Below are 23,074 nucleotides of genomic sequence, written 5' to 3' on the forward strand. Positions count from 1 at the left end.
AGGATGGTAACTGGTAAGTACCACAGGTCTTTAGCGGTTGTAGCTACTTCACCGACGTTGAAAGAAACCGCTTTCTGTTATTCTGGGATTATTATCCGACAACCTTGTGTAACTGGGAAATAAATGAACTGGAGCAAGTTACATTTGTGGCCTTGTTGTTTCTTTTTTATTTTTTTGATACCCTAACCGTGAAACAATGGGAAATAGTGATAAAAAATCTATTGTTTTCTGCGACCAATGAGGAAACACCTTACGAGCTGCTCCGACATTATTGGTTCGTTGTGTTGTCTATGCTGATTGAGTACCAGCTGCAATTTTACTTTGACCAGGTGAACGTTCAAACTATCTTCACTCTTTACGATGGTGACTTCACACTTGTAAGATTTCTAAGATTTACAATCTTTCAATAGACGGCGAGAAGAACAGAGTGAAATTTCCACAGTATATATCCTGCAGATAACGCAATTTTCACTTCACTAGACAAGTAGCCTACGTGTAGCCGCACCCTCCCCCCTTGGTACCCCTTGTTTCCCTTGTTCCCCTTATTCTCCTTGTTACCCCTTGTTCCCCCTTGTTACCACTTGTTCCCACTTGTTTCCCCTTGTCCCCCCTTATTCCCTTCTTACCCTTTGTTACCCTTGTTACCCCTTGTTATCCTTTTCCCCCTTGTTCCCCCTTGTTATCCTTGTTACCCCTTTTTCCCCTTGTTACCCCTTGTTACCCTTGTTCCCCCTTGTTACCCTTGTTCCCCCTTGTTACCCTTGTTACCCCTTGTTTCCCTTTGTTACCCCTTGTTCCCCCTTGCTCCCCCTTGTTACCCCTTGTTATCCTTGTTACCCCTTGTTACCCTTGTTACCCCTTGTTACCCTTCGTTGCCCCTTGTTACCGTTGTTACCCCTTGTTACCCTTGTCCCCCCTTGTTACCCTTGTTACCCCTTGTTTCCCTTTGTTCGCCCTTGCTCGCCCTTGTTACCCCTTGTTACCCTTTGTTACCCCTTGTTCCCCCTTGTTCCCCCTTGTTACCCCTTGTTACCCTTGTTACCCTTTGTTACCCTTTGTTACCCCTTGTTACCCCTTGTTACCCCTTGTTACCCTTGTTACCCCTTGTAACCCTTGTTACCCCTTGTTACCCTTGATACCCCTCGAGTCAAAATAGGCCTATCATGCTGCAATGTCAGGCCCGGGGTCCTCGTCTACTTGTTCCACGGGAGCGACACAGCCCGGGACTTGTAGAGGTCTGTACAACCTAGTAACGAGGTTGAGGATGGTTAAGTTACAAATATTATAGGTGGGTGAGAGGGCCTCGTTATCCTGGGTACCAGAGGTTTTTTTCTCGCGTGCGACGAGGAGCATTCGTCGGCCGCAGGTCGACGCGATAAAAACGCGCGGGTCCCTTTGTAAGACTTAACCGAAACCGGAAACCGCGTATGAAAAGCCTCTGGCACCCAGGGTAGCGCCTGGTAGACTTAGACAATAACAATTATCGATTTTGGCTGGTCACCATCTTGAATTTGGCCCCGGGGGGGGGTACTCCCATACATTACCTATACGGGTATGTGCCGCCCAAAGGGGTCGTGATTTTGAAGCTCCTGATTTAGAACGGGGTATCCATTTCAGAGGCGTTTTCTAGAACGGGGTATAATATTTCGAACGCACGAAAGCTCCACTTTTGTAAGCAGCCATTTGAAAGTATTCAAGGACAGATTGCTTTTAAAAATACGGTTCAATGCGTTAACAAGCAAACTGTTGTACTCTTGTTGCACCCGAGAACGGAGTACAAAAAATTGGCCCATTTCTAGAACGGGGTATCAGTTTTAGGGCGAATTCTAGAACGGGGTATAAAAAATTGGCCCATTTCTACAACGGGGTATCAATTTTAGGGGAAAATTTTTCTAGAACGGGGTGCCAATTTGGAGTCCCGGGCGGCACATACCCACCCAAAAAATACCCAAGTGCCCCCCCCCCCCCCCGGGAATTTGGGCAACGGGGACAACTTATGATTTAGGGTCAAATGGAAATTATTAGCCCTAAACCCTTTGGAAAAATCTAAGATGGCCGGCGATAAGGTAAAATCTATTTTTGTGAAGCGCTTAAAAGGAATTCCAAACTATTCTACGCCTATTTGGACCCCGGCTTTGGACATAAAACAAACAACGAAGTAATAAGAAATTTTGTCCCTGAAGTCAAGTCTTAAAAAGTGACCCGCGCGTTATCCTCGCGTCTATCAGCGGCCGATGAAGCTCCTCGTCGCACGTTTTAAGCCAAAAAAGGCCTGGAAAATATCATTTGTGATGTTTCATACTGATAACTAGAAGGTTTCCTATTAATAAAGATTTTCTATAATCGAGATCTTAGATTTTTCCTGAAGGGGTTAGCCATGATTTTGGGGCAAAAAATCCTGATCCCTTTTTTATTGGTTTTAGTCGAAATAGGCCTAGAAATGATGTTTTGATATGGTTTAGATAGGTAGGAAAGCCTAGCCTCGTAGACCATTCTTTAGGCCAGTGCGGTTTTCCAATTTGCCTAATCGCCTTCGTGAAATTTTTTTTAAAGGGGTTAACCCGTGATTGCGGTCCTTTGTGTTTAATGTTTGTCGGTGATTACGGGTAAAAATAAGAATTCCTTCTATATTTAGTCTGAATTTCAGCAAACTCCTCCGCTCACTGAGTCACTCAGGGAGAGAACCTCTCTCCCGCGAGTGACTTAGCGAACGAGGGGGGGACTGAAATTCAGGGTTGCAAGGAACGCTTACTAGAGTGTGTCACACGCGTTGGAATAATTGCACGTTTTACTGTTTCGATGGAACCAACCCCTTTGCTGCAAAAGGTATCTATGCGCGATCTCCTATCCGGATTTAAAGCTCTTAGTTCAGTATTTTAAGTGAATTAATATGGGAAATAGCCTGTAGTTGAGGAAAGAAGAAACGCGTACTCGAATGCACAGCTCACGCGCGAGACTCACGCGCCAGAATGAGACTGGGTTCTAGAAGAAACCAATATGGCGACTTACTACATGCATAACACGTGTGTAGTTAAATTGGTCCTAAAGTGATATTTTTAGACTTAAAGAACTCGTCTCCATCGTTTCTTTAACTAATCCTTCAACACTTGGCGTTATTTATGGCATAAAAATTGTCCGTGGCAGGACAGAAGTGGTGGAAAATCCTGCTCAGGTCTTGTAAGGTATGCACCCTACCCCTTGCATGAGCAAGTAATATTTAGATAATAGTAACTAGAAGTAATCGGAGCTTAAAACAGTGCGTTCGATATGTTTGTAAGGCGTACAGGTAGCAGTTGAGGAGGAAGGGTGGATAGTTATTGCGATAGATTAAGCCCGGTTTCCATATGATCGCTAGGATCGCTGTGATCGCTGAGAAAAAAAAGTTCAGCGATCATATGGAAACCACTCTCCAGCGGTCGCAGCGACAACGATCGTTGAGATAGAACTTTTTATATCTCAGCGATTATTGTCGCTGCGATCGCGGGAGAGTGGTTTCATATGATCGCTGCGATCGCTGAAGTTTTTTATTTTCTCAGCGATCGCAGCGATCACAGCGATGGTAGCGATTTAATTTGATCATGGCATATTTTAAATGTAAGGATTGCTTACAGCGGAACCTCTATTTAAACTGTGTATCATTATGAAAAAGCCTTGAAGGCTAGTGATATTGTATGGTCCGTCTCAATAAGTGCAGTAGTTTGGCCGAGTGTGTTGATTTCAGTGATTTGCGTGGAGCTACTGTGGGCTGTTTATAAGTTTTTCCTAATAAATAACATAGGCCTAAAATGTTTGGTTGTCCGGTGCAGAAAATATCGATATATTAAGAAGATTGGAACAGATTTGCAATTGTTGTTTTTGAAAAATTAATATAAAAATCATTATAAAACCTGTTTCAGGGCTGTCCACCCCCTACGTCTTTATTGAGAATTGATAGAGAACTAAGGGAAGGGATAATGGATGATGTCATAATGTACGGCATATGACGTTGTGTAAAAAATACTCGTTGACTCCAATTGCCACAAATTTGCAATGGCAAAAAACGCGTGAAAAAGATGTTAGGGTCCACATCAGCCTTTGGCTGCCTACTATTGACCTATTGATCAATAAATTATGTATGTATGTATGATGTAGTAACATTTTACCTGATTGGTTTGCTTCCCACCAAACGCATCATTACCATTATTAATTAAGTTACAATGGCTTACGGGACTTTATGAGAAAATGATGCAAAAGAGTTGAAATTTTTAATATTGTCAGAAAGTCGAGTCAACTGAAATGAGAATATAAAATGGCAAACTTAGGCGATTATCCGGGAGATCTCATACTCTAATCTGGAGACCGGGAGATACAGTCTAAAATCTGAAGTCTCCCAGATTATACGGGAGAGTTGACAGCACTGCTGTTTGCCTAACAGTTTTTCAAAGTTCTTTTATGTTGTTTGAAAAAAATGCTTGGGAGAAATATTTGTTTGATGTGAAGTTGTTTTTTTTTCGGTCCTCTGCTGATAATTTCTTCGTTAAAGTTAAGTTCCTTTGTAAATAAGGACATGCAAATAATGGTAACGTTAACAAAATGAATCAGACATCCTTTACAGAGCTCCCTCAATAGAGGTGTCCCCTGAATTTGTTTTGCAGTAAAAATGGGAAGAACCTCATCAAATACATGTAAATTGATAATTTTGTTGTTCGTATGGAATGTGACGGCATTGCATCAGTGCCACAAACATCCACCTAAGCTAACAAGCTAAGCTATGATAAAATATTAATGATGATGATGTTGATAATAATAATAATAATAATAATAATAATAATAATAATACATATTTATTACACATTATTTTGTTTAAAAAAATTAAAATAAAAACATTTATGATAGTACTTATACAAGTTATATTCTTTAAAATGTTACACCAAGTGGATTTTTATCACTAATAAAAAATTCTTTTTTTTAAGTTATTGACTATGTTGAAGAGGAATAGCATGGCAACCTGCAAGACAACAGACTGGGATGACTATTAGATAACAAGATCAGCAAGATAAGGTAAACAACTCTCCTAACTTTCTTTCAGTAATAATTTATGTGTTAGTTATTTGTGTAGATGGCCTGTGGGGGCTGTGGTGATTTTAGATTTTATCCCTACAAATTTTGGAAACCCCCTTCCTCCCAGTTATTTTGTCTGTTTTCCTGGAACGCCATCCTAGTCATCTCAGTCATCTCAGTTGTCCTTGTCATTCCAGTCAACCCAGCCATGATAAGTCATCCTAGTCACCCCAGTCATCCCTAGCCATACCAGTCTTACCAGTCATACCACTCATACCAGTCATACCAGTCATCCTGGTCATACCAAATTTTAAAATTAGAGCAGTAAACTGATCCTTACCGCAGAAAGAGTGATAGGAAAAATAATGAAAGAAAACAAAAATAAAATGGTGAAGTATATTTGCCCCATATTTTGGTTTTTCAACACAAACCTTCAACGGGGGCTATAAAAGCAAAATGAATGTACAAGATAAACATTACATATGTGACATTTGAATACATAGCGAGCCAAAAATGATAGGCTACTAAAAAGATAAATGTCACGAATAGAGTCCATCATGTCTATTTATACCACGGCATTCTAATGTCATAGCTTTGTTGATGAGGTGAGCCTCGTGTGCCCTTCTGACAGAGTCATGGTTGCTACAGATAAGTTTTAGGGGAATGAGAAAGACATCGTTGATAGAGTGACCAGTTTGATTAAAATGTTTGGGGACAGGAGTAGGATTAGGAAAGTGGCCATAGTTGAGGATAAAGCAGCAATGCTCCCCAAAGCGTTCGTGGAGATTGTTTGCCACATTTTTTACATTCAATAAGGTAAATAGGTAATTGGATTTACAGTTTAAGGGGTCGAGTATATGTTGTTCTTCTTTGGTGAGGTGAAGGTGTAGTTAAATTGGCCATGCTTTGAAAATAGACAGTTAAGGCAGCAAGGATGATTGCATTTTGAAATGCCGGGAGATGGTTTGTCTTGTTGTACATGTATGCTAGCATTTGCCTAGTCCCTGTATGGCGTTTTCTCAGTCCCTCTTGGTCAATTCACTTCAATGATCTATCTGAGGCAAATGGTCAGGAAACATCTAGACAAAAACAGAATGTGCAGGCGTTGGTTGCCTTTTAAAATTCAAGATGACTTCTTGTCCATGTTGTAAACGGAAGGAAATTATGTTTTTTTAAAAACAACACCCTTGTGGATATTTTGTGAGATCGACTTTTGCCGACCAGCTTTGAAAAGTCATCAGAATGTTATTCATAGTCCTGTGAAGATTGATTCTGCTCCTTCAATCTCATCATTCCAACTGAGCTGCTGGAGTTTGCAGCTCTTAACTCATTTAAACGACCGTGAATTTTCAAAGTAAAAACAATACTTTAGTGACCCTCTGTGTAGTAAACTTAGAGTCCAAATCTGGAATAATCAGAAAAACATACTCTCAAATAAGATTTCATTTGCTGCGTATCAAAAAGTGCCCAAAAACTGAACCTAAAAGTAAAAATCCTATAAAATTCGCCAACGTTCACAGAAGTGATGCATGTGTTAATGTGGGAAGCATTAAATTCAACTTGGTGCTGTTGTCTCAGGATCGTGTTTTGAGTTAATGATATCAATGAAAGAATAATTATACAACAACAGACAGAGAAACTATTTCTTAAAAAAATTTTTATTTAAAAACACTTAAATAATCCTTAAAAGCAATTCCCATAACACAAACTTGGCTTGTGGATTCATCACGCAAGTAAAAATGGGCTGAGCACATGGCAAAAATTATTCAACACAAATCTCAAATTAGGGCATTCAAGCTGATCTCAAAATGTATAAAAAGTCTAACATAAAAATATTTAAAACTACCAGGAGCCTATGGCCCAGAGCCTCCATCTCCCATACAAGCCCTTGGAGTAAACCCTTTTTTCTGGGTAGATTTATCAATAGAATGGTTCTCAGAGGAGGCTTTGCGCACCGACAGTGGGAAGAGCCAATCACAATGATGTATGCGCATTGCTTTCATACAATTATATTTTTCTTGGGAGTCAAAATTGCCTTGTTTTTTTAACTTTCCCATATCGTATGCCCGTCCCGAAAAATTTTGTGATTTTTATTAGCTGCAACTTTGAATCATGCGCAAGTCAGGTTAGATAGCACAAGCGGAAAAAAGATACTGCGTCAGCAAAGGTGGGAAAAGTAAGCTTACTGCATAGAGGAGGGCAAAGTCAGGGCTGTGCTCTAACTTACAGCACCTGGTCTCCGGAGGCAACTAAGACCTTGCCTCGGGCGACTGAAAATATTGTCCAGGTCACCCACCTCTTGGCCTAAAAAGAACATTCCGCTCACTAAGAAACTCTTGAGGTCAACTTGTATGAAGCATGTCTATCCAAAAGCTTATTAAAAGAAAATTTTGTTACATGCAAGCAAGTTTTGATGTTCAAAGATCGTCCCACTTGGATTCACATGTAAAGTAATCCTTGACTATAAACCTGACAAGCTGCACATTTTTCAATTTTAACAGGAAATAATAATAATAATAATAATAATAATAACAATAATAATAATAATAATAAGAAGAATGGTTCATTAGTTAGTTTTTTTGAAAAGAAATAATATTGTTACTTCTGCTCTGACAAAATACAGTTGGTGATGCAAAACAAAAGTTTTATATTTTAAAAAATCTGTAAATAAACATGGGAGTTGCCTCAGTTTTATGATAATTAAATATTTTTACCTTTTTTTTACTGAGCACTGTGTCTGCAAGACTAAAACATAACTTAAATATTCCAGTAAAATATGATGTATAAAAAAAGAAAAGACACGAGTATTATTGTGATTTTTTTAGAAAAAGGTATTTAAATCTATAAAGTCCTGCATTGTCTTTGGTGTCGTGACAAGTCATTACATATCACATACTAAAAATAAATGTATAAAAGCTAAATTTAGCAGGCAAAGTACAGCTACATGTAGCTGGCTACCGTATCCACAAAAAGCTCATTTGTCCTGAACATTTCGCTGATGATATGAAACAACGACTTTCCAACAGGATGATGTATTCAAAAGAGATAATAGTTTTGGAGCAGCTGCGGTTTTGTTGAAATTGATAGCAGCTTTCCCAGAAAGCTGCACAGGATCTCAGTCTCTTTGTTCTCCTGTGTTACCCTGTTTTACTCTGTGTTACCCTGTGTTACACTGTGTTGCACTGTGTTACTCTGTGTTACCCTGTTACTCTGTGTTAGCCTGTGTTCCCCTGTGTTCCCGTGTTACCCTGTGTTACCCTGTGTTCCACTGGTACCCTGTGTTTGTATGTGTTACCCTGTGTTACCTTGTGTTTCCCTTTGTAACTCCGTGTTTCCCTGTTTTACTCTGTGTTACCCTGTGTTTCTCTGTTATCCTGTGTTACCCTTTGTTACTATGTGTTACTCTGCGTTCCCCTGTGCTACCCTGTTTTACTCTGTGTTACTCTGTATTACCCTGTGTTACCCTGTGTTACACTGTATTATAATGTTCCCTGTGTTACTCTGTGTTACCCTGTGTTCCCCTGCGTTACCCTGAGACTCGCTGTGTTACCCTGTGTTACTCTGTGTTACGCTGTGTTCCACTGTGTTACCCTGTGTTACTCTGTTACCCTGTGTTATCCTGTGTTACTCTGTGTTACCCTGTGTTACCCTGTTACTCTGTGTTAGCCTGTGTTGCCTTGTGTCACCCTGTGTTACTCTGTGTTATGCTGTGTTCCACTGTGTTACCCTATGTTACTCTGTTACCCTGTGTTATCCTATGTTACTCTGTGTTCCTCTGTATTACCTTGTGTTACCCTGTGTTACCCTATGTTCCCTTGTGTTACCTTGTGTTACCCTGTGTTACCTTGTGTTCCCCTGTGTTACTCTGTGTTACCCTGTGTTACCCTGTTACTCTGTGTTAGCCTGTGTTCTTCTGTGTTCCCCTGTGTTCCCCTGTATTCCCCTTTGGTCCCCTGTTTTCCCGTGTCACCCTGTGTTCCCCTTTGTTCCCCGGTTTTCCTGTGTTACCCTGTGTTCCCCTGTGTTTCTCTGTGTTACCTTGTGTTACTCTGTGTTACCCTGTGTCCCCTGTGTTCCCTTGTGTTCCCCTGTGTTCTCTTGTGTTCCCCTGTGTTACCCTGTGTTGCCCTGTTACTCTGTCTTAGCCTTTGTTCCCCTGTGTTACCCTGTGTTTCTCTGTGTTACCTTGTGTTACTCTGTGTTACCCTGTGTTCCCTTGTGTTCCCCTGTGTTACCTTGTGTTACCCTGTGTTGCCCTGTTACTCTGTCTTAGCCTTTGTTCCCCTGTGTTACCCTGTGTTCCCCTTTGTTCCCCTGTTTTTCTGTGTTACCCTGTGTTCTCCTGTGCTCCCGTGTTACCCCCTGTTACCTTGTGTTTCCCTTTGTTACTCCATGTTACTTTGTGTTTCTCTGTTTTACTCTGTGTTATCCTGAGTTACTCTTTGTTACTCTGTGTTACCCTGAGTTACCTTGTGTTACCTGGTGTTACTTTGGTCACCCTGTGTTCCCCTGTGGTTGCCTGTGTTACTCTGTGTTACCCTGTGTTCCCCTTTATTACCCTGTATCATCGTGTGTTACTCTGTTTCCCTGTGTTACCCTGTGTTACTCTGTGTTACTTTGTGTTATCCTGTGTTACCTTGTGTTACCCTGTGTTAGGCTGTGTTTTGAGCCCTTAAAAAGTCGGGATAAAGCCGTCTACTGGCGTCCGAAACATAGAATTTTGGATTTCCTATTGACGTGTTGTAGGAGTATAGTTTACTAGTGGCGGCTAATGTTGATGGTCACACGCTAACACGAAGCAGCTTTACTTCTCAAAACAGTAAAACGTATGCTCTATTTAGGCTTTGTTACCTTACGTTCTGATTTACAATCTAGAAGTATCTTTTAATTTTCACTTGACATTTCTACAATTAAATGTGATTAAAATGTTCACTGTGCAGTAAAAACTGTTTTTTACCTTACTCTCGGCTATTTTCTTGGAGCTTCCGATAACTCGAACTTCCGATAATCAGTCGATTTTTTTATTTCCCTTGAAGGTTCAATTTATCGGGAGTCGACTGTATTCCTGCAAGCGACTGTATACTCGAAACAAGACCAATTCAAGTTATAACGCGAATGTTTCTTTAAGGACATCTGTATCACGCTCTATTTCCTCAAATAAAGTTTGCCTGCCTGCCTGCTCCAAATGCATAAAACAGTGCATACTCGCGTACAAGCAAGAGCATGTTTATTTTGTAACGTCAAACGATTCTGGGCTTATCCGGCCGCTTAAATTGATAAAGATCAGCTGTAACATACACGTCCGTCCGTAACATGACTAATATTTTGCTCTGAAATTGCGTTCGTGATCCTTGAAAACTTTTGAGAAACAATGGTTTTAATTCTACTCGGAAATTTAGTGCGTTCTTTAAAGTTTCAGGAAATCTCTCGTAAAATTGGGCTGCTAATTTTTCCGCGAACATGATACGCGTGAACTATTTGTTGCCTAGCACGTGACTGCAGCTACCGTGATTAAAAAATTACGCGAGCGGATTGCATTGCACGATACTAAAAATTTTTTTCAAAGCACTTTCACGCATGCGTGTGTGAAGAACCTTACCATAAGTGAGCGAAATGAGTTTTCGATCTAAATATATAGGTCGATTTTCTCAGGCAAAGTTAGGTTGATTATTTCCGGTGGGGTTATAGGGCGGTGAGAGATGGCCAACTCTCTGAAGCCTGCTTGACTAATCCGTGCGGATGCGACTTACCGGGGGGGGGCTGTCGAGCTTGCTGACGGTCACCAAACTCCGGCCCAGCAAGTGCAGGGAGGTGCTCGAACTATTAACTCGGTCCCAGAGGTTAAATGGGAACCCTCGGAGCCAGAGGTTAAACGGTAACTCTGTCCCAGAGGTTAAATGGGAAAAAATGGCCACCAGAGCTGCCTCCCTGTCAGGGTTTTTGCTTTTTTTTGTGACGTGTCACGCTCCAAGAGATGTAGCGCAATGTCACGCAATATGTATATTTTTTACCCAGGGGACTCACATATGAAGGGGGCGGGAATGCTCGTGGGAAATTTTGAAAAACTCCAAAAGGAGACCAACCTGGGCGTGGGCCAACCTTTTTTGATCCCTGAAAGAGGACATTTTGCTACAAGAGACCATTTTGTTACAATATTCTTTTGTTGAAAGTTGAAGTTAGTTATTGCTGTCATAGAAAACTTTGATTACATGAACTGAGTGAATAAAACGAACTGACTATTAAATATATATCTTCGCGTGCAACCCTAAAAGAGACCTTTACGGCTTAACATAATGACGTTTTGATCAGAACACCTTAAGTGCGACCAAAATCCGAATTTACACCCCTAAGCGAGACGATGAGCATCCCGCCCCTTTCATATGGGAGTTCTCTCCCCCCCCGGGTACAAGTAACAGCATGCTTATTATATAACGTCAAACGATTCTGGGCTTATCCTGTCGCTTGGCTTGATAAAGATCAGCTGTAACATACACGTCCGTTCGTAACATGACTAATGTTTTGCTCTGAAATTGCTTTTGTGATCCTTGAAAACTTTCATGAAACAATGGTTTTAATTCTACTAGGAAATTTAGCGCGTTTTTTAAAGTTTGAGGCCTTTGAGATAATCTCTGGTAAGTCTCTTGTTTCTTCCGCGACGGAACATGATACGCGTGACCTTTATCTGTTGCCTAGCACGTGACTGCAACTACCGTGACGAAAACTTGCGCGATGTTAATTTCAAAAGCGGATTGTATTGTACGAGACAAAATATTGTTTTCAAAGCTCCTGGACGTTTCTAAAGTTTTCGAAACTTTTATGTACGCAACCACGTCTCATTAAAAAACAAAGGACGAAATATCAAAGGGAGATGCTATCGCATATCGCGAAAAAGGCAATTCTAGTCAAAAGGTCAAATTACAAAGTAAAGTTGCCAGCGAAAAAAAACACCCTCAGACTGTAGACACGGATAATCAGACATTCAACTGCGATAATGCCGATGGACATTCACAAACAGGCAATCGAAAAAATATCGGTGAGTAAAATTCGAAAGCAACGGGAAGGTTCTTGAGACTTTGTTTACACACCGTCGCGTAGTTAACATTTATTTACACAAGCTTCCTCTTACATGTATTTTAGATTTTACTGCGCTTTTCACAAACATGCGAACTCTAAAGTTCAAAAGCCGCCTTCACAATTGCGTTTTTGGCTGCCGTCAATCATAATTACGATCACAAGTAACGAACCTTGAAACACAGAAACACACAAAACGGATCGAAATCCTCCAGTCACAAATCGGAAACCATGACCTTTTGAACCTGTTAAAGTAAAGTTTTGTTCTATCTGAATTTGGCAAAAAAAAGGAAATCGGAAAGATAAAGTTAATAAAGTTCCAATGTTTTAATCCGAGATGAAAGTTTAATATTCCAAGAAGCTCTTGATCCCGTTAAAAATTAAATTGCAATGTCTTTCCACGGTCTCAAAGTTAAAAAAGTTCCAACGGTTATCCATGATTCCGAGGCATAATAAGTTCACTAAGGTCCGGATCTGTGCATGTCCTATCCAAAACGCGATTTCATGTCGAAAGCGAGTTGTCGATCGACGAGGACAACATTTTCGCGATTTCACCGCCAGTCGTCGGATCATGTTGACTGTAGGTAGTATCGACCGACTATCGTCCGAGTCTCGACCGTCTATCGACCGACTATCGACCGCCATATCGACCGAGTGTTGACCGACTATCGACCGCTATATCGACCGACGGATCGGTCGACACTACCCACAGTAAACATGATCCCAATCGTCAAGGGCACGAGTTGAAATTTACGCGATTTGACCTCCCATCGTCAAGGTGTTTTCGACAAGAAAAGAAAAAAACTAAACTCTAGCTCTGCTTGGCAAAAATCTCCAACCAGAAACCTCTAACCAAACCTCCAACCAGACGCTACTAAAACCTTTAGAAAAAGCTAGACATAACCTAAAAAAAATCATAATGGGAAAAACCCAAAATAAAAATAAATAATTTGGCCTAGGTCTGCTAGATCGCTTCCCGTGATTTGCCAGTCTCCCAATGGATTTCGCTGGTTACCTTGGAGTGGGAAACTGACAAGCGACATATTTGGCATGTCTGAAACGTTGTTCAGAGGAAGCAAATCAATTGAAAATCGATAAAGATTTTGTACAATCCCATTGGTCAGCTTGGAAGAAGAAATAATCGATAAAGATTTTCCGCAATCCTATCGGTGGGCTTTGCTATTGTTCGTACAATCAAAAACAAACCAAACCGGATTTTTACGTGGTGTGCCACAGGCATCCCACGGAGAAAGTTCAAGTTCAACTATTACTCACAACTTCTGCCATTTAAATGATGCAAAATGCCGTTCGAACATTTTTAAGATTTCAACGCAAAGTGTCACCCTAGTCGTGCGAGCGAATGTAAATGTAAAATGCTGTTGTATAATTTGCATAGTTCAGGAATTTCTCGCAAGAATCAAATGCTGAGTAGAGTTTGCTATTTTATAGAGTAGAGAGATTTTTTTTGACATGAGAGAAGTTCTTAATCTCATTTCCAGACCTCTTGTAAATTTTTTGAATATAATAGTCTCGTCATTAGCTTCAACGGTCACTTTAGATCACTTTTGAAAATGTGTGTTGAATAGCATACAAAACATCAAGTTATAAAAATGCGAAAGCTCACAATGTTTATCAGCGCTGTTTGTGTTTTATTTTTGATCATCCTAGTCATCCCTGTCATCCTAGTCATCCTAGTCATCCTAGTCATCCCAGTCATCTTAGTCATCCCAGTCATCCCTAGTCACCCCAGTCATCCCAGTCACCCCAGTCATCCTAGTCATCCCAGTCATCCCTAGTCATCCCAGTCATCCCAGTCATCCCCATCATCCTAGTCATCCTAGTCATCCAGTCATCCTGGCAATCCTAGTCACACCAGTCATTTCTAGTCACCCCAGCCATCCCAGTCATCCCTAGTCATCCCTAGTTATCCCAGTTTTCTTAGTCTTCCCAGTCATTCTTAGTCACCCCAGTCATCCCAGTCATCCCAGGCATTCTAGTCATTCTGGTCATCCAAGTCGTCCCAGTCATCTCTTGTCATTCCAGTCATCCCTAGTCATCCCAGTCATCCCAGTCACCCCAGTCATCCCAGTTATCCCAGTCATTTCATTCATCCTAGTCATCCCACTCATGGGTACAGTACTGTGCAAAGGAAAAGCAAACTTAAATAAACAAATAAAAAATAAATAAATAACGATTTGCAGATAGCACATCCACATAGTGGTTCTTCGTCTACCTGATTCCCGGTCGAATTGGAATTTGGAAATGTTGGTTTTTTTGAGGACAGGGGAAAACCGGAGTACCCGGAGAAAAACCTCAAACTTCGCTGACCACCCTAGTTACCCTAGTCATCCTAGTCATCCCAGTCACCCCAGTCACCCTGGATATCCCATTTGTCTCTAGTCATCCTAGTTACCCTACTAATCGCAGTCACCCCAGTCACCCAGTCATCCAGTCACTCCAGTTATCCAGTCACTCCAGTTATCCCAGTCATCTCATTCATCCTAGACTTCCCAGTCATGGACCTACAGTACTGTGCAAAAGAAAAGCAGACTAGGCCGAATTTCATCCTTTGTGCTCGCGTAAATTCGCCGAAAGCTACCAAGTGCCCACAAACTTTTGTTGAATCAAACGAAATTTCACTGTCATTTTGTTTCGCATCCACACAAGCAAAATTTCGCATGAGCAAAAATTCGCATCGTCAAAACAAACTTGCTGGAAATAGAAGGGAAGACAGACAGAATGGGACGGACGGACAGATGGATAGGGGAGATGTTTCAAAATTGGGCTTTGGATGATTTGGGTTAAAACTTTTGAAACTTAATAGTTTCCCTATGTTTGATACGAACATATAACCTTTCAAAGTGCTGCTTTCTTTTCAGTGATCATAATATTTTATCAATCATTGTGATCCACTCTCAAAATCAAACTAATACTGACTGTGTTTATTTTTACAAAGACAGTTATTCTTCTTGTCAGCTAAGAAGTTTTGCACAGGTGGAGCGAAATTTCGTTTCTGCTGAGCAAAATATTGTTTGGACACAGCAAAATTTCGTTTTAACAACGGACATTATTTTTGTCCCACTGGTATGGAATTTCAAGACAACGTGAAATTTCGCCAACATTAGAACAATAGATGCAATGAAATTGTGCTGCTTTTTCGTCTGAAACAAAAGTTCACAATTTTGTTACTGAAATTCGCAAATTGCAGTGAAGTTTGCTTGAATTTTTTTGCACAATAACGTATTAATCCCAGTCATCCAAGCCATCGCAGTCATCTCCATCAGCCTAAACACCCCAGTTACTCTAATCATCCCAGTGATCCTAGTCATTCTAGTCATCATACATGTACTAGTGGTCCTAGTCATCCCAGCCATCCTAGTCTAATAGTTGTCCTAGCATCCTGGTCACCCTAGCCATCCCAGTTATCCTTGTCATTCCCGTCATTCCAGTTACCCTAGTCATCCTAGTTAGTCATACCAGTCATCCCAGTCATCACACAACAGCTAGACAACATGTCAGCCAATCAGATTGTAGAATTTGTGATCATCCCATTCCATACTACATTTGTACCTTGATTTTTCCTTTGACTAAGCATCCATCAGTATTTTGGTAGAAGCAGTTATTATAAAATGTACTTGTAAATGTACGGTTGTAAATTTGTAGGTAAAAATATGGAATTATTTTCTTGTTTAACAGGAAGCAACTTCAAGAGTGGAAAGATTGAGGGAGGTTTGCATTAATGGACACACAGTAGTGATGGACACTTATTACAGAGGGAACAAAACAACTGGCTGGATGACATTAGCATCTAGTACAAGACAACTGGATAATGGAGAGGACAGACTAGAGGAGAAACTTGACAGCTGGCTGGATGACATCTCATGCACCCAGTACAGGAACTTCATTTAGTGAATAATGGAGAGGATGGACCACAAGGGCAAGGAATAAGAGACATCATGGTCACCTGGTGCAAGGTTGGGCTGAGGAGAGTGGAAAGTCTTGCAACACCTGGTTTGTATTTTGTGGTATATTATTTTAAAAAATCTTAGTTTAAAATTATCTTAATCTTTTAATAAATAACAATAACAATTATAGTATTCTAACACCTGAGAACAATGATTCAAAATTTCTGGCCCTGCCCGGGAGGCCTGAATGTGGGGTACAGCTGGCCTGGGGTTTTCCTCCTAGGAGCAAGTGGACGTACGGGGAGGTTTTTCACCCAGCTGTTGTTCCACAACCCCCATTCACTCAACATTTTCCTAAACACAAGAGCAGTAGTTTAATTATTTTTATTAGCACATGAACTACACAACAATCATAAATTTAATTACCCAGTTGTTGTATGACTGAGAAAACTTCGCTATGTAGGGGTGTCCGCGGCCTCTCAACTATTGTTTAGGTTGAAACCCTTTCACATTTCCAAAAGCTTTGACAAGTTTTAATTACTATAAATCTCGGGGGTCTATGAAGGATTTTCAGGGAATATCAGGAAACCTTCAGAAATTGGGGTTCCTAGAAATAGTTTGAGATGATGTCCAGAAATTTTATTTGGCTTTTATCAGCAAAAATTAAATTTTAAGGGTCTTCATTAGGGCAGGTGTAATTATATTCAAAAATGTTTTAGACACTTTCTCAGTCGTTGACAAACTGAAAGTAATTAATTGATTCTTAATAATAATTCTAGTGTGTGTGTGCCACCATTGTACAAACAGAGGCCAATGGGGAAATACCATTTATCAGCATTTTTTTACATTCCTTAGGAATTGTTTCATTGGATAAATTACTTTGCTTTAAGAATGTAACATTTTGGGCATTAATTTAATTTCCAGGCACTTGTTTGTACAAGCACTAAATATGGCTTAGAACTTCCACCACAAAATTCCAGCGAGCAGTGGTTTTATTTAACATGAATCCATTAGCTTATAACCGCAGTGGGGGTTAAACAATCTCACAAAGGTTGAGGAAGGTTAAGATCACATTTCAAGCACAGGTTTTTGTTTGACTGTTTTGACCAGTAAATCAGTGTGACAATTGGTGGGGCTTCTTGTAAGGTTGCTGGTTGCAGGTTGCTATGGTTACTTCCTTGCGCCTTCCTTGATAGTTATTCATAATGTAAAGGAGAGGTTCTTACCACCAGTGTTCTAGGCACCAGCTCCCAAGCTCATCTATAAGTGATAAATTTGGTGAGTGAGGTGTTTGCTGCCAAAGCACAGGTAGTACAAATTCACCAAAAAGGAGACACTGTACGATCTGAAATTTTCCATTTAATCTTTCAAAGTTGCAACAAGAAAAGACAAGTAGCCAAATATTGCTCCTGTGGAACAATAGTAAAAAAAGTAAATTGTGTTTGCTGTGAGAAAGAATTTATGGGTTCTTATCTCTGCGATTTTGTTCAAATTATTGACTATTTCATGGTATATAATTAAAAAGTAGAGTAAGATTTTGGGCTTTCTAGAACTAGGGTCTTGGATAAGATATAGATATTTTTACCATTTGATAAAAACAGCAGTTCAGGTCTGAAATACACGCAGGGTAGAGAAAATCACGTAATACATATTATTTTGGTCAGAAGTAGGACTAAGGTTTCCAGAACACAATCATGCTATGCAATGATTATTATTATAATATGTAGTCTACAATAGCTCTCTTGATTCAAAACATTGAGGTAACCAGACTTTTTAGCGTAAATCTTTTTGTTTTTCAAGGAAGATTTGTCAGTTTTATTTTTAAATATGGCAAATTTAGAGGCTTTAAACACATCAGTCCACTTTCATTTGAATTGGAGACATAATTATAATGAATTTCATTGCTGCTGAAAACTGGTAACCTAATGTTTTTAACTGCTCATTGGAATCTTGTTTAAGGTCAGTTGTCATGTCAGGTTGATACAAATGCTTTGGTCATTAATTAGTATTCACTATAAGAAAATTATTAAGGATAGTATAAATTGTGGAAATCAACACCTTGCTGCCAAAATTTCACAGACGCACAGCTATTTTCTGCCCTCGTCATAGTAACAGCAATGTTCTTTACTTAGACAAATTATCTGGAAAAAATCATTTTCAGGTTAGGTTTTCCACATTTAGGCTCTTGAATTTGGTAGCCTGTGTTGTTCCTGATTTATGAGCAAAGGGAGCAGTGAAAATTTAATCAAATATTTTATTTTTTTATCCTCTCAGGTGAATAAATATTGATCAGGAAGGTCACATATAATCTCAAAATTTAGCTCTGAAACACAAAAGGACAGTTACATGCAATGGGACAGTTCTTGTATAATTATTACTTTTCAGCCTGCATTACTCTGCCAAAAAGTTCAAAAATTACATCAGTTGGGTGTCAGCATGATTGGTAATATTGCGTCCTTTGTTCATAATAATGGTAATATATTATTATTGTTATTATTATTATTATTATCATTATTATTATTATTTGTCATTACACCAGTTTTACAATTGCCTCATACAGCTGCAAACCACCAGAACAGTTTGAGGTTTTGTTTTTGCTTTTGTTTTTAATTATTTTTGTAATCTGTGGAAACAACCAGCTTTTCACAATGCTTCCACTGGTTTGTTTTCTGAGGAAACAGAAATTTCATACTGATGACATGTCACTACCCAGATCTAGATAGTGATGGGTCACCAGTGTGGAATTTCTGCAATCATTTAGGAGGAAACCAGTGGTGTCATAGCGAACTGTTGGCTGTTTTCTTAGGCTCACATCTTTGGAATTACTTTATTTAAATATGAAGTTTTAAGGGAGAAAATTATTGGAATTCTGGTGGTATTGTAGTCAATGGAAGCCATTGTAAAGATGATTAATGGTCTATTGTAATCCTACAGGTGTACATAATTTAAACAACAAACAGCAAGCCCAGTAGCACACAAAACTTAACCAGTCATCAATGGAAATGAATTAATTCTTTACTAGCATAATTTATTCATGGTCAGAAACTAAGGGTCTCTTTATTGGCTTTGACAAAAATCAATTTGAATACATTTTATTCATTATCTCAAATCTAAATTTTTTTGGCATACTACAAGGCATAAGTTCTTGCTGCTGACTAAAAGTTTACCGTCAAAAAGGAAAAAAACAAAAAAATAGAAAAAGTATTTTGCATGTAAGGTTAACTTACAGTAATACAAAGCACTGGGTGTCAACTCAGTGTCATTAATTCAGGCTAGATTTATCAACGACTTAATACTTATTTAATACTGTTTAAGGTCATCACTGGTCTGCTTGTTATTACAAACTTTCATTCTACTGCAATTCTAGAAAAACATTGCACTGATTTCACAGTTGCAGCTTCGCAAGTGTTTTTGGAATAGCTTTCAAACATCCTTGTAGCGTTTTCTAGGTTTGTTGATTTAAGACTGCAGACTATTGGTTACCATCACATTCTGTTTAATTAAGTTTAGATTATTATTTTATAATACAATAATATGCAAGTCCAGATTTCTTGGTGTTGCAAAAGTTCCTTCTTAAATGTCAGTTATCAGTTTGTTTGTTTGTTTGTTTTATTTTTTTATTTTTTTTTCTTACACTCTAGGTTTTTGCTCCTCAGCATGTTAGCATGTTGCTATTTGCTGGTAGTGATGTGCCGTTATAAAAAATAGTAAAAATAGGGTTATAGCTAATTTTTTATTTTTTCTGAATTTTTTTGTAACACCAAGTAATATGGGGCTATTATGTTTTTAAAGTGCTAATGGGCTTGCATTTTCTACTTAAGATGTTAGCTTCTTATCTAATTTCAGATCTCAGGTGGCACACTCACAAGATTAGGAGCCCATCACTTGGGAAAGGTCATGTTTAATCTAGCCAACCTCGCCCCTGCTGGGCTGTGGAAGCTCTGCCTCTGAGAAGGTGTGTTTCTGATGTCCTCTGAGATATTCCAACGGAAAAATCCTGGGAAACTTTATCTGATCCTGTAATTCTTGCTGGGGGCAGTTTGGCACTTGGAAGATTTGGTCGTTTGTTCCCAAGTGGGGAGGACAACGTGAAGGAAGGTGAGAGTTTGCTTCTCTTGTTTTTAGGGTTTCATTCATTTTGTTATGATACCACACCTTTTTCCAAATTAAGACACATTTCGACCCAAGAAGGAGCTTGTCTGCAAACAATATATTGAGAATGTTCATCTGTCTTGGATGTGATTTACAGGGGTGCTAGCATTGTGCTCCCCGGCTTAAGGAAAGGTGTGTGGAAGGAGGATTCGTGGGCAAGGATTGGACCCTGAATTGCACTGGTTTGACTTACCTGAATTTTCACAAATGACATCAAATTGAGCTGATAGTCGCTAAGAATCTCTCTAATAGGGACAACTGGTTATGGATTTCTCTTCTAAACCTAAACCTTGCATAGCCCTAACATATAATTTATAGGTAGCTTTCCAAAAATCGCAAAAATTTTAAGTCGCATAAAAATAGTTTTTGTTCTTAATTTTCTTTTCTTCCCCAAAATGCAATATTTCCGTGTAGGTTTTGAATCATTAAACCATATAAACAAAACATCGCTCATATAATAGGTCTGACTCCTTTTCCCTAAATATTTAAAAATAATGAGAGCTAAGTTAGGGTGCATCAACATCTATTTTTTTGCCTGTTGATTTTTGGTCAACTGGAAAAAAAAAGTGAAGAAATGTTGCTGTTGATGTTCATCTAAGGTAATTTATTTTTCCTTTGATAAAAAAGAGATCGAAATTTATAAATGTAGGTGTTAAACCATCAGGACAAAAACAATAACGACTGGTCAAATACCTTGATTAATCAGACAGCTGTGGTAGTCTACTCTATTTCCTTGTTGGTAAGAGGGATATAGAATAGATTTCTATGGACTGTGTGGTAAATCAGATAATTTGACCTAAATATTTGAATGTCGGATAGTTTTTTGAACACAGCATCATAGACATTTTCTTAACTCTTACTTTTCTTGGTGGTGACTTCAATTGATATTTTCAAAATTGGGTTTCTGAGGAGGACTGAACCCAAGTGTTTCAGATCCTTTTCGTTTCATCCCCAGTCCTTTATCGGAAACCTGATTTGAAGTGTCCATTTCAGTCACGACCATTTAATTTTTATGCAGCGGCTTTGGTGTTTCAACGCTTTTTAAAGAGCTATTGTCACGTTCGTCATGCAAAGCTGTTGAAGTCGGCTTGCGTGACTATTGTGACTAAAGCTAAAATATGCGGGAAAACATCACGGCAAGCTGCATAAATAAAGACTAAACGTAGAATCCAAATTTTTCCCGAAAACATGAACTTTTATTAGGTTTACAATTCTCTTGCGCTAATTTTCCTTAAGAAAAAATTAACTTTTTTCGAAAACCCACGCGGCACTAATTTTAAAGAATCGCAACTTTGTTTTGATATCATTAGAATAAAATTAAACATCTAGATGCGTAATTAATGGGCACTGAATCTTAGGTTCATTAAATTATTATGTAGAAAAAAATCACGGCGAGCTACATAAATAAAGCCAAAATTTTTCCTAGAAACAATAACTTTGATTAGGTTTACAATTTTCTCGCGGTAATTTTCCTCAGGAAAAATAAACCCTTTTCGAACGCCGAAGTAGCGTGGGTTTTAAATAACTGCAGCCTTTAATCATAAGAGCAGGTTATTTTTTAATTAATCAAAACATCTTAAAGCAAAATTTATGCGGCACTGAATCAGTGACGCGTAAACCTTGCTTCAAAATGTTTTGGTTAATTACTTTCAGAAATTTCGAAATTTTAGAATGGCAACAATAATAACGCAAAAGCGATAAGACAACCAAATTTCTTTTCATTTAGGTCTAAACACTAAACATTAAATAGGGCAAAAGAAATCCTGTATCAGAAGCTCTCAATAGGGAGATCATTATTGACTTGTGTTCTTTGGTGAAATTTGAGGAATGAAGGTCCGGTCAGACCAAGCGGGATTCGGTGTTTAATTCTTGCCTTCGTTTGCCGACGGAAGCGCACTGAGTACTGAGTTTCACTCTGGTAGGGCCCTTTTTTTTCTCATCTACGGCTCTTGGGGATTCACGATATATTGACTTTGTAGACACGCAACTTCGATAAAAATTTAACTTTTCACTAAAGTGATATTGGCTAATTTTAATTCCAAATTAATTTGGTGTGGTATTGTGACAAAGTTGAATGAGACCCTGAGGACATGAGAAGTGAACTCTCACTTTCCGTTACGCTGTCCTCCCCACTTAGGAACAAACGGCTGAATTTTCTAAGTGTCTAACTGCCCCCAGCTTGAATGAAGGAATCAGATAAAACAGACCAGGATTTTAAAGTTGGAATATTCAATGAGGACAGAAGAATGAACACCGACTCGGAGCAGAGTGGAAGCAGCTCGGCAGGGGCGAGGAAGGCTAGATTACTTTTTTTTATATTTTTTTTTATTGTAAATAAATGGACAACAGAGACAAGTTTTATTTCTTCAATAAAGTATTGCTATCTTGAGTACCCGTGCTGTTTACTTTGTAATACCAACTACTTGAGTGAACCAGATAAACACACTAAAGGCTCGGACACAGCAAAACATTGCGCGCAGTAAAGACTTGTTTACACCAGCGACATAAACACAAGCACAAGTTTTATTAAGTGCGGACGTTATAGCGCAAGAATAAACACAAACACAGGAGAAAGTAGGCACTCATTCTTTCTATGCTCACCACTAATTAACGCATTTAAAAAACAAGTACAGGAAAAACAAACGAGTTCGCTTTATTCTTCTTGTATTTGTCCTTAAATTGCGTGAATTAGTGACAGGAACATGAATAATGAGTGTATTCCTTCTTTCCATGTTTCTGCTTATGATGATCTCACCGCACTCAGTTGTTGTCTTCCGGTTTTGCTTGTGTTCATGTCGCTAGTATATACTTGTCTTTAACTTACACCGTTTTCCAGCCAAGTGATTGTTGCATAAAATGTTGTAAAAGATAGGTCGAATTTAAGAAATAATTGTTTTTCTTTACAC

The 23,074-nt window shown here is 39.0% G+C and overlaps 1 protein-coding gene and 1 long non-coding RNA gene across 3 annotated transcripts in view; both read left to right on the forward strand.

The window, feature by feature from the left end:
* LOC140924013 (uncharacterized) overlaps positions 1–141 on the forward strand; it is a 33,452-nt gene extending 33,311 nt beyond the window's left edge. Inside the window, exon 15 of the mRNA XM_073374018.1 lies at positions 1–141. This exon is cut by the window's left edge and continues 670 nt beyond it. The gene's annotated coding sequence lies outside the window, so the exon portion shown is untranslated.
* Positions 142–3,047: 2,906 nt separating this feature from the next.
* Positions 3,048–16,983, forward strand: LOC140924704 (uncharacterized). Of its 2 annotated transcripts, none has more exons than XR_012164326.1 (3): positions 3,048–3,182; positions 4,953–5,040; positions 15,808–16,983. It is a non-coding gene; the product is annotated as an uncharacterized lncRNA (long non-coding RNA). The 2 variants fall into 2 exon arrangements; XR_012164325.1 differs by having other exon boundaries at positions 3,101–3,172.
* Positions 16,984–23,074: the final 6,091 nt, after the last annotated feature.

This window comes from Porites lutea, chromosome 14 (genome assembly GCF_958299795.1).
Source record: "Porites lutea chromosome 14, jaPorLute2.1, whole genome shotgun sequence".
NCBI lineage: Eukaryota > Metazoa > Cnidaria > Anthozoa > Scleractinia > Poritidae > Porites > Porites lutea.